This window comes from Elephas maximus, chromosome 3, assembly GCF_024166365.1.
Source record: "Elephas maximus indicus isolate mEleMax1 chromosome 3, mEleMax1 primary haplotype, whole genome shotgun sequence".
NCBI classification, from domain to species: domain Eukaryota; kingdom Metazoa; phylum Chordata; class Mammalia; order Proboscidea; family Elephantidae; genus Elephas; species Elephas maximus.
In genome coordinates this window covers 26,121,055-26,128,382 of record NC_064821.1, presented here as the reverse complement: position 1 = coordinate 26,128,382, position 7,328 = coordinate 26,121,055, and the positions used below count along the sequence as shown (strand labels likewise).

Below are 7,328 nucleotides of genomic sequence, written 5' to 3'. Positions count from 1 at the left end.
AGGAAGTTGGAGAACCACTGCTCTAAAACACATATCTAATATCATATGGTTTTGATTTTTCTGCTAATTTACAACGTTCGGAAAATTCTTCAGAAAAAAATCATGTATCATTTCAAATTGTATTCATGTTAGTTGACAAATGTGAAAAAAGAGTAGAGACTTAAAATTTGCAAAGATGTGGTAGTGGAGGTCAGAGAAGGACAGAGAGAAATGAGAGTGTAGGAGCAAAGAGAACAGAGAAGGAGGGAGAGAGAAAAGGATAGAGGAGAAAGAGGAGGAAGCGAGAGAGAGAGACAGAGACAGAGAACCACAGGAAAGATTTATAGTATTCATTTCGTTTCACAATATAGATTAGAGTGTTTCTCTAAAATACGGGATCTTTGAACATCTGCTGTGTATCCCATCTCTGTTCTTTCCATCAGAATCATCAACTACATGGAATCAGAAAACCAAACAGGAGTAGCAGAATTCCTCCTCCTAGGCCTCTCAGAGAATCCAGAACTGCAGCTTCTTCTCCTTGGAATGTTCCTGACCATGTACCTGGTCACTGTGCTTGGGAACCTGCTCATCATCTTGGCTGTCAACTCAGACTCCCACCTCCACACCCCCATGTACTTCTTCCTCTCCAACCTGTCCTTCGGTGACATCTGTTTCAGCACCACCACAGTCCCCAAGATGCTGGTGAACATTCAGACACAGAGCAAATCCATCAGTTACACAGGTTGCCTCACCCAGATCTGCTTTGTCCTTGTTTTTGCTTGTATGGAAAATTGTCTCCTTGCAGCAATGGCCTATGACCGCTATGAGGCCATTTGTCACCCACTGAGGTACACAGTCATCATGAACCCCCGCCTCTGTAGCCAGCTGATTTTACTGTCCTTGTTTATTAGCATCATGAATGCCCTGCTCCACAGTCTGATGGTGCTGCGTCTGTCCTTCTGCACAGACCTAGAAATCCCCCAGTTTTTCTGTGAACTTCCCCAGGTCCTCAAGCTTGCCTGTTCTGACACCCTCTTCAATAACATCTTGCTACATTTTATAACTAGCATTTTGGGTTGTGGAACCTTCTTGGGGATTATTTTCTCATATGTGCAAATTGTCTCTTGCCTCCTGAAAATGCCGTCAACAGGTGGAATGTACAAAGCTTTTTCTACCTGTGGGTCTCACCTCTGTTGTTTCCTTGTTCTACGGGACAGGTTTGGGGGTGTATCTTAGCTCTACAGCAACTGTCTCCTCTAGGAAGAGTGCGGTTTCATCAGTGGTGCACACCGTGGTCACACCCATGCTGAACCCCTTCATCTACAGCCTGCGGAACAAGGACATGGTGGGCGCTTTGAGGAAACTCATCTCTAAAATATCTTCTTTCCATTAATATGTCACCTGCTTCAGTGTTAAGCTGTTTGTCTTAGTTATCTAGTGTTGCTATAACAGAAATACCACAAGTGAATGGCTTTAACGAACAGAAGTTTATTCTCTCAGAGTCTAATCGGCTGGAAGTCTGAATCCAGGGCATCGACTCCAGGGGAAAGTGTTCTCTCTCTGTCAGCTCTGAAAGAAGGTCCTTGTCATCAATCTTCCCCTGGTTGAGGAGCTTCTCTGCAGGGGGACCCTGGGTCCAAAGCACGCTCTATGCTCCTGGTACTACATTCTTGGTGGTTGGATGTCTTTCAGTTTCTCTGCTTGCTTCTCTGTTTTATAACTCAAAAGAGATTGGCTTAAAATACAATCTAATCTTATAGATTGAGTCCCACCTCATTAACATAACTGCCACTAATTCCATCTCATCAGCACCATAAAGATAGTATTTATACCACAAAGGAAAATCACATCAGATAACAAAATGGTCAGCAATCTATCACACAATACAGGGAATAATGGCTTAGCCAAATTGATGCACATATTTTTTGGGGACACAATTCAATCCATGACACTATTGAAATATGCCAAAGGGAAATAAACAATAGTGATTAAGAAAACCTGAACAAGCTCTTTGAATAGCAGAAGTCCGGAGATCTTAATGGTTAAGGGTGATAATGTGACCACTTGGGTTTGAATTCTGCCTCTCCTATGTATTAGCTGTGTGGACACTGAATATTTATTTCACCTTTAAAAGCTTAGTTTAAAGGTCCTTAAGTAGCACAAATAGTTTGCTAACCTACAGGTTGATCGTTCAAATCCACCCAGAGGTACCATGGAAGAAAAGGTCTGGCAATCTGTTTTTGTAACGATTAAAGCTGAGAAAACTCTATGGTGTGGTTCTACTCTATAACACATGGAGTCACCATGAGTCTGAGTCAACTTGATAGCAACTAGTAACAACAATAAGTTCAGTTTACTCATCTATAAATTTGGCATATTTGTATTCCTTCATATTTTTTTCATATAGATTTGAAAGACTTTAACTCTGTGAATGAGGATGCCCTCAGCTACACTACAGGAAAAGTCTCAACTCACTTAGGATCAAACAACACAAAGATTTCAGAGGCAGCGTAGGTCCAGAACCTATAGAACCACAGGGTTGCATTTCACAGCTCCATGCAAAGGCTTCTTCCTAAAGCTGTTCCCATGATGGTCACCAATGGCTGCAGTGGCACAGGGATCATTTCAGATACAATAGCCAGAGACAGAAAACTAACTGCTTCTTAATGAGTCTCCGTAATCAAGAAATAATCTTTCCGAGGAGTCATCCAGAACACGTCCTATATCATCAGCCTGAGCTGGGGCATATGCCCCTTCTAAAACTGATTACTGGCAAGAGGAATTTCATTACCTTGGAAGGATTAGATGAATTCTCTGATTAGAAAAGTCTGGTGTGGGATCAAGTGCTATAATGATTACAAGTCTTTCGTACAATGCCATTCCTCTTCATTTTGTCATTCCTGGCATAGTGGACCATGTGATTTTCTGATTCAAAACGGCCAATACCAATCCATTTCAGCTCACTAGTACCTAGGATATCATCTTTATACATTCTATTTCATTTGTGAAAGCTTCCAATTTTCCTAGATTATTCGTACTTCATGTATTTCACATTCCAATTATTAATGGATTTTTGCAGCTGTTTTTTCTCATTTAGAGTCTTGCCACATCAGCAAATGAAAGTCCCAAAAGCTTGATTCCATCCACATCCTTAAGGTCGGCTCTAAGGAAGCAGGTCTTCCCAACCATATTTTGAGTGCCTTTTTTTTTTTTTTTCAACCTAAGGGGCTCATCTTTTGGCATTGTATCAGAAAACATTTTCCTGCTATTCGTAAGGTGTTCACCATGCTTTTCTTCCTAGTATGTCTTCGTCTGAAAGCTGTATTGAAATCTGCCCACCATCAGTTACCCTGCTGGTATTTGAAATACCAATGGCATAGCTTCCAGCATCAGAGCAACATGCAAGCCACCACAGTGGGCCAAACTGACAGATGAGTGGTGTACAATGCGGATCTTGCCCGAAAGCAGAGAATACCAGAAAGATGTTTACCTCTGTTTTATTGACTATGCAAAGTCATTCAACTGTGTGGATTATAACAAGTTATGGATAACATTGCAATGAATGGGAATTCCAAAACACTTAATTGTGCTCCTGAGGAAACTGTACATAGAACAAGTGGCAGTGGTTCAAATAGAACAAGGGAATACTGCGTGGTTTAAAATCAGGAAATGTGTGTGTCGGGGTTGTATCCTTTCACCATACCTATTCGATCTGCATGCTGAGCAAATAATCTGAGAAACTGGACTATAGGAAGAAGAACACAGCATCAGAATTGAAGGAAGACTAATTAACAACCTGTGATATGCAGATGACACAACCTTGCTTGCTGAAAGTGAAGAGGACTTGAAGCACTTACTCATGAAGATCAAAGACTATAGCCTTCAGTATGGATTGCAGCTCAACATAAAGAAAACAAAAATCCTAAAAACTAGACCAGTAATCACCATCTTAATAAATGGAGAAAAGATTGATGTTGTCATGATTTTATTTTACTTGGATCCTCAATCAGTGCCCAAGGAAGCAGCAGTCAAGAAATGAAACAATGTGTTACACTGGGCAAATATGCTGCAAAGTACCTCTTTAAGGTGTTGAAAAGCAAAGATTTGCTTTGAGGATTAAAGTGGGTTTGACCCAAACCGTGGTATTTTCAATTGCCTCATATGCATGCAAAAGCTGGACAATGAATAAAATAGACCAAAGAAGAATGGATGCCTTTGAATTATGGTGTTGGTGAAGAGTATCAAATATACCATGGACTTATATCTTGGAAGAAGTACAGCCAGAATGGTCCTTAGAAGTCAGAATGGCAAGAGTTTTGTCTTTGATATGTTTTCAGGAGGGACCAGTCCCTGGGGAAGGATATAATGCTTGATAAAGTGTCAGTGAAAAAGAGAAAGGCCCTCAATTAGATGAATTGACACAGTGACTGCAACAATGGGCTCAAGTATAACAACGATGGTGAGGATGACAAGGTATCCAGCAGTGTTTCATTCTTTTGTACAGAGGGTGGCTATGAGTTGGAACCGAGTTGACAGCACCTAACAAAATAAAAGTATAATGCCTGACACCTAATAAGTATACAATATACTCAATATGTGTGAGCCAGCACAATGTGTTTTCAAGAGTAGTGCTCTCTCCTTTTTTGATTCCTTTTGCTTTCACACATTTTTAGCACTTGCTTCAGCTTTTAGCCTATTATTAACTCAAATATTTATCAGCAGTGGATACTTATGATGTAGGCAAGGCCACATTTGGAAACTCTTCAGTGGATGCTTATTTGTCCTGCTGTCTTCTTTTTGTTATATTGAAAGAACAACTTTGAATTTTCATAGTCAAGTGACTCATTTTAATAGCTTATTTTTAAATTGGTTGGATTGATCAGTGTTTCCCCTTTTGGGTTGTGCATGTTATATCTCATTTAAGTGGTGATTAACTCCTCCAATCTGATAAAAATATTTTCTTATACTGTCTGGTAAACATATTAACCATTTTTTCTTTTACATTTAAAAGACTTTGGAATGATCTTTGAATATGGTATGATGGAGAATCCAATTTCATTTTCTTTCCATATGGATAAACAATTGATTTCAGCACTATTGCCTGAATGATACTGTTATGGATTGACCTGTGTCCTCCCAAAACAAGTATGGACTTGGTAAGGTCATAATTTCCAGTATTGTGTGATTGTCTACCATTTTGTCACCTGAAATGATTCCCCTATGTGTTGTAAATCCTGACATTGATGAAACAGGATTAGTGGTAGTTATTGTAAACTGAAACTGTAAGATTAATATACTACTTAAGCCGATCTTTTTTTGAGATATAAAAGAGAGAAGTGAGCAAAAAACACGTAGGGACCTCCCTCATAACACCAAGAAAGCAGTGCCAGGAGCAGAACCCGTCCTTTGCAATCAGGCCTTTGCCCCAACACTTCGTGGAGAGTGATCTGCATGGAGAACCTCCTAACCCTGGAGAAGATTGATGACAAGCACCTTTCTCCAGAGTTGACAGAGAGGCAAGGACTTCCCCTGGAGCTGGCACTCTGAATTTGGCCTTCTACTCTAGTAGATTGTAAGAGAATAAACTTGTTTGTTGAGGCCATCCACTTGTGGTGTTTCTGTTATAGCAGCGCTAGATGACTGAGACAGATAACATCCTTTCCCTGCAATGCCACATTGCCCCCTCTGTACTCAATAAGTCTTCATATAGACGGATATTCTATTAGTTCTATTTTTCTATCCTATACTGGAACTATACCATTTTAGTTATTTTAGCTCCATGATACATTTTGATAGTTGGTAGCCAAATACTCCACATTGTTCTTACTTGCCATCAAGGTAAATATTGTTTCTCCACTGTTCTTCCATATAATTTTTAAACCCTGAGATTTTTCTTTCTTGTGCTAACATGGTCTGGTTTGGACACAAAAGCAAAGGTTGTGCTGGCCTTATAAAATGAGATAAAGATTATCCCTTCCCTTATATTTTCTGAATTCCTTTCTTTAATCTTTACATTATCTCCCTTGAGTGCTTGGAAGAACTTGCCTATAAAACTATGTACCTCAGGCTGTTTCCTGACAAATTATGTTATTGAGTACTTTAATTTATTTGAGTTTCCAAGATTATTCGCTTTCTATTTCTTCTTGAGAGAAGTGTGGTAACTTGGATTTAACTAAGACCAACACTTCCATTTGTGCATAGCATTCAAGCTCTCCTGTGTATATTAGGTTATAACTCTGGAAATTCCCCCAACTCCCCCTTGCAACATCAGTTTTCTCCCTTTTACTTGTTCATTTTCAGTAGCATCCAATGTATTTGAATTCCTCAAATCTTGAAAAAAAAAGAATAAAAACCCTCTCTGGACCCCTCATTTTGCTCTAGCAGTAGCCTCATTTTTCTGCTCCCTTTATAGCAAAATGCCTCAAAAGAGCTGTCTTCATTCACTCTCTCCAGCTCTTCCATTTTCTCCTGAGGTTAATGCAATCAGGCCTTTGCCCCAACACTTCCTGAAGAGTGCTTTTGAAGAGCCACCTATGCTCCTTACCTTGTTAAGTCCAGTCCAGTCCAGGACAGTTAATGCTCGGTCCTTCTCTTACTTGACTTGTAAGCCACATTGACTCAGTTTATTACTCATTGAAACACTTTCTTCACTTGGATTTCAGCACCACACATTATTTTGGTTTTATTTCTACCTCACTAGCTACTATTTTTCTGTCTCCTTTAAAGTGCCTTCTCATCTTTCCAATACCCAAGCACTGGAGGGTCTTTTGTCTTAATCCTCAGACCTCTACTTCTTCAGCTACATTCACTCATTTGCAATAGCACCCAGACTCATCATCAATTTAAAAGTCATCTGATCACAAATGAGTCCTAAATTTGTATTTAGAAAGGCACTAACCCCTGAATCCCAGGCTTGTATATCCAACTGCCCACTGGCTATGCCTTGTCCACAGTCTTACCTATCACCGAAAAAAAAAAAAAAATTTCCCTCAAGTTGATTCCAACTCATAGCAACCCCATGAGTGTCAAGCAGGACTGAGCTCCATAGGGTTTTCAATAGCTGTGATCTTTTGGAAGTAGATAAACAGGCTGTTCTTCTGAGGTTCTTCTGGCTTCGCAGTTTGAACCACCAATCTTTTTGGTAGTAGCTCAGCATGTAACCTTTTGCACCACACAGGGGCCTTACCTATCATAGTGGATGGCAACTCTATTCTTTCAAGTGTTAGGTAGTTTTCTGTCATTGAGCATCACCTTTGATCCTTCTCTTCTTTCACCCTGTGGCCAATCTTTCAGATAACCGTGTTATCTACACCATTAAAATACATCCAGAATTCAGGCAAATCTCACCA

At 39.9% G+C, this 7,328-nt stretch overlaps 1 pseudogene; it reads left to right on the top strand.

Annotated features, from left to right (window-relative positions):
- The first annotated feature begins 435 nt into the window (after positions 1–435).
- Positions 436–1,372, top strand: LOC126071161 (olfactory receptor 7G2-like; annotated as a pseudogene).
- Positions 1,373–7,328: the final 5,956 nt, after the last annotated feature.